The sequence below is a fragment of the Grus americana genome, chromosome 1 (assembly GCF_028858705.1).
Source record: "Grus americana isolate bGruAme1 chromosome 1, bGruAme1.mat, whole genome shotgun sequence".
NCBI classification, from domain to species: Eukaryota; Metazoa; Chordata; class Aves; order Gruiformes; family Gruidae; genus Grus; species Grus americana.
In genome coordinates, this window is record NC_072852.1 from 61702714 (window position 1) to 61707753 (window position 5040).

The following is a 5040-nucleotide window of genomic DNA, read 5'->3' on the forward strand; positions in this document are numbered from 1 at the left end:
TTATCTTTATCTCTTTTGGCTCGTCAGGAGGACTACGTTTTAACTGTTTCTAGAGCTGGGAAAGGTGTAAAGGAGGTGTCCCTCTTCAGTAAATCACGTTAAAATCGGGCAGATGATCTTGGTGTAGAAGAGCGCCTGAAAACTAAGAAAAGGAATGAATTTATTTTCAACTGGTGATACTGTGTCTGACTGCAAATATTGCAGTCCTCCAACTCCTATAACTATTAGATTGTTTGTATGTTCTTTTGAATTAGTTTGGAATCAACTTGACAAATTTTTTTTGCAGAATTCCTTGTATCTACAAAATGCTCTTGTGGCCTGGGGTGATCCACTGTACTCCATAGACGTTATGAGTTGAGCCAAAGCAGGAGCAGGGCTGAAAAAGAGGCAGCTCTCGCACTGACGGTCATCACAGCTGGCCTTAGGTTAAATCGTTCCTCCAATATCGCTGAGGATGGTCTCGGTACAAGCTGGAGGAATTAGCGCACGCAAGGTGGACTCCTCCAGTGCTGAACATGGAGTGCAGCGGTAGAAATTCCAGTGTGGACAGCCTTACCGCGAGATATCAAAACAAGGCCTATTCGCACCAGTTGTTGACTGATGCGTACCTATCCACTTCTGAGGTAAGTCAGGGGTCTAGTCAGTGTTGATATTTGTCCTGCATTAAGTGCCTGTCAGCATCTTAGGCACTCAAATTCCTGTCAAAATCTGACCCACCCTCATCGACACTACGGCCGCTTAGGAACGCTTACAAACAGTGTGTGTCACTTAGTCACTGTGTTGTCCGTGCAAACTGCAGACTGTAGAACAGAAAAATTAACAACACCCTGCAAGTTCCTAACTGCAATAGGCCCTTTAAATGGCTGCAAATTCTGTTCTCCCAAGCATTGACCATTACGCATTCATCTACTCCCAAACCCTTTCCCACTCCTGTAACTTCTTGCGTTCAGACACTATTGAATTCCAAGTCACCTCTTCCGTCTCATTGTTTCCTTCACATACAACCACGTCTTTACGATTGTTTATTTTCCTAACTGGAGAAATATTTGGAATCTACAATTAGCATCTTTTTTGATGCTAGTTGTTCTAAACATCGAACTTAGCTCTTTTCCATGATATACCCATGATAAGCAAAGGTAAGCAGGACAGAATGTTCAAAAAATGCACTTGCTTGTTCAGCTTAGCAAGAAAAGTGGCTACTATTGGACTGTTCCCTGTAGAATTTAGAAAGAGAGAAGAAAGAGGGATGTATCTCTTTCTGAATACTATATTCCTAATTGTACAAAATTTATAGACTAATAAAGTTTTAATCAAGTTCAGCAGTAGGAAGGCATTTTCCCCGCTCAGCTATTTCTTCTCTAAATGAGTCTAATCCTCCCAACGTCCACAGGAGATGACTAATAAACCAGCCCGTTCGTGCACAGAGCTGCACAGAAGGGGAAATCATCACACAAAGAAGCTGAGTGACTTGCTCAAACAGAAATGCACTGGGTGTCAGATGAGGGACTAGAGCCCAAGAGCTCTTGGCTGCCAACTTCTGTGTTGAGACTGCTAGGCAAAGCTTTGCTAGGCAAAGCTCTTTGTTATTCCTTCACTTGTACCACACAATTGAAAAACCCACAAAAGGCCAATAAAATGAGCTGATGAGTAGTGGAGCACAGATATCTCCTCTTCTAGGTGGCTAGTGTTGAGCGGATGATGGCAGCTAGCGGGCGTCCCTTTCTGACAGCTGTCTTACTGCTGCTCAACTCGGAAGTCAGTAGGGGATCTCAAAGTACTTGAGCTTACGTCACTAAAATAATGCCGGTCAGAGTAATGTGCTCATTACCATATAACCCCACACGTTCACTGGACACAGGACCTGAACTTCTCAGAATATTTCTATCCAAACTCGTCCACCACAGCGGCTCTCCCATGGCAGGAGACGTAGCAGGACTATCTTTATTTCCAGAAGTCTGAACTCCAGAACTACGAGCAGTACTTCGAACTCGATTTCACAGTTCTTTTTCGTAGGAGAAACCACATCTGTAAGTAGATTGAGTGGATCTTGCTTCAAATTCAAAGATACTCCAAATGTCAACTACAGAAGAGTTACAACTTCTTGTATCTCTTCAGGTAATCTTAGCAAAAGTCTGATAATAATTCAAGGAATGCACCTGTGAACATAAGCAGCAACCAAATGGCCAACATGAAGAGCATGGCTAGCAGAGATTAATGAAGGTAAAGAAGAGTTTAAAATCCCCTGAGACTCTTCCAAGTGGATGACACAATTTTTCAAAAATCTTTTTTTGCTGACGAGCAGGTAAATCTGGCTTCTTAAAGAGGTAACAGCTAACTATCCAGTAAAAAACATGCTACTGATTTTTGAGTAAAAATCCATTCCTAAACCCCAGAAGAGCTTTGCTTGTGAAAGTCTTCCCTGTGAACAAAACTGTTTCAATAAGCCTGTATCTTCTGACATATGAGTAGATGTGCTAGAAAGCTCCCAGAAACTCGTGTTGTACAGCACAGCGAGAGGCACTGGTAGCACCTGGCTACAGCCCGACCGCCCCGGTGACCGATCTCCGTTCTCCCTCAATGCCTCGGGCAGTCTGATGGATGCTCGTGGCAATATATCCCAACAGCAAACAGCCCACACTGAATGCAGAAGCCAACGCCGCACAAACCAGGGCTGTACAAGCAACTGCATTCCTCGAGACGGGGAGCCATTCTCCTGCACTATGCCAAAGGAAAAATCTACAAGATGGGTGTAGAACCCAACGCACCGATTTTATTGCCTTTTCCAGCAAGCCTCACTGCCGTCTCAGCCCACGGCCTGTTTTGGAGGCAGAGCACTGCACGTAGTGCTGGAAGAACCTCTTCTGTGTTCCCAATGAGCTCAAGCCCAAAGCCCAGCCAGGCTGCAGACATGCCCTGCAAGCTCAAACTGATCCCAAAGGCGTGCCAGACCTGTGATACCTGTGAGCTGATTGTCTGCATAGACTCTTCCACAGCGCTTCTGGTGACCAGACTCTCAACCCTGTGAAAGACACAGCTGTTGAAGAAATCTCTCGAGGATTTTCTGACTTGCTGCGTTTGAACCTCTTTGGTTTTTCACTTATTTTTATTGGAGACAAATGAAAAAGCTAGATTAATTACATCATGCAGTGAATGTAGAGAATGACAGCCGCCATCAAAGAGCACAAATCCCATAAATCCTTGTAATAGGCTGAAAGGACGCAACGCTCAAGTGGGCAGCATTTCACTGGTGGTAATGGAGGTAGGTACTCTGGTGGAAACTCTTCTCTCAGCAACGGGAGAGTTTTCAAAGGCTCATTGACTTACGGCATTCCGCTGTTTCAGGTACGCAGCACTGGATGAAAGAGGAGTTGGAGACGAAGGCACTTTTTGTGCAAAGAGTCTGTGGGTTTCTTCTCTTCCATGATCCCAATAACCTGTTCATGGCATCATCTTTTCAAAACATCTGGAGGTTAAGGTAGGCCAGTTGTTTTCACCCAGACTGAAGAGATAGCTTTCAAAAGCCAGTGGGAATTCCCTCAGGCAGCTTTGACTTAGCGTTAGTCCTGGGCAAAGCAGGACACTGTTTACACTGGGCACGCTGCCTCTGACCCACCCACCATGAGCTTTCACCTCTCAGAAGGGATGCTTGGCCTGTGCTTCTCTCTCACCTGGCAGACCCTGCTGAGGAAACTGCAAACAAATGGCAGCCCCAAATCTTCCAGGCAAAGCATGGGACCTGCTCTATGCACGCAACGTGTTTCCAAGCCATCTGTCCTAAATGCTCCGGTGGGACGGGACTAGTGCGTACATTTACGGCACGTTTAGCCACTTCACCAGGAGGCTGTGAGAAGGCTGCTGGGGGATCAGAGGAGCATCCCCTCGGCTCCAGCAGCCCCAGGCTGCTCTGGGCAGTGCTAACGTGCATTGCAGCAGCCTCTCCTGGCCCTGGAGATGGACATGCTCAGCCTAAACTCTACAGCCATACTGACTTTATCCTCCCTCATGCAGGATGCAGAGTTACAGAAACTCGGTGAAGAGAAGAAATCCTTGGAGAATGCGTGAGGAAGAAAAGAAAATACCCCGGTATGCTGATGCCCTGCTTCAGCCTCAACAGGGTGAACATTTTGCCTTCTGCTCTACGCCATGAAACCAGTCGCAGGCTGTTCTTCTCCCCTCACAACCATCTGAGCTCTGGCAAGAGGACAGAGTGACAGCCCTGATAGCATGGCAAGAGCGAATCCCTGTTTCTGGGAGAGGAACAGGGGATATGCCTTGACTTTGAATGCACGTGAGTTCTTCTACACACTAGTGCATGCTCCTGGAATCAACTTCCCCCGTTTCTGCTGCACGCTTGCGTTGTTTGAACCGCTCTGGATTTCACATGCCGAAGGGGCAAGGTCAGGGAGAGTCTTCCCGAAAGACCCACTATATCAACTTTTCTAAGTTCCTCATTATTATGGTTATATAAACTCTTGAAAAATACAAATTAATCTCTTTTCAGCAACTCAGAGCCACTCAGATTTTGACAGAAATGGGAAATCACAGTTACAAAAACTAAATCCTGCCTTTGTTTCCTGAACTTTAAACTACAGATTAATTTGACAGATGTCTGAGCCTCATTAATATTGCTATTGTCTGTCTCTGAATAATAACCCCGATGATCACGATGCTCTTCTGAGACATGCATACCTCAGTAGTATGCTCATTACAAAAAAAAAAAAAAATGTAAACCACATTAACTAGATATTATTTTTTTTCACACGGCCATGAAAAATGCATCTGAAAGGGAGATTTGTAATGTTTCCAGTCTCAGGAAAAACTGTAGAAAGAACTGGAAAATACTTGAAACGTGTTGCTAAGGCATTGCCATGGCTGGGAATGCTGTCACTTTATTTTACAGGCTCTCTGCATGGCCAGGCTGGTGCAACTTCCCAAGGACCCACTGGCACTGGGGCTCTGCCAGGGTGGCTGGACCAGGAGGAATTCCTGGAGGAACAGGGCCGCGGCCAGCACACTTCCATCTTCCGGTGGTATCTGGCT

General features: G+C 45.7%; 1 long non-coding RNA gene across 1 annotated transcript; it reads left to right on the forward strand.

The window, feature by feature from the left end:
- The first annotated feature begins 510 nt into the window (after positions 1–510).
- On the forward strand, positions 511–4647 carry LOC129198782 (uncharacterized). Its single transcript, XR_008574534.1, has 3 exons — positions 511–623; positions 3343–3475; positions 4009–4647. It is a non-coding gene; the product is annotated as an uncharacterized LOC129198782 (long non-coding RNA).
- Positions 4648–5040: the final 393 nt, after the last annotated feature.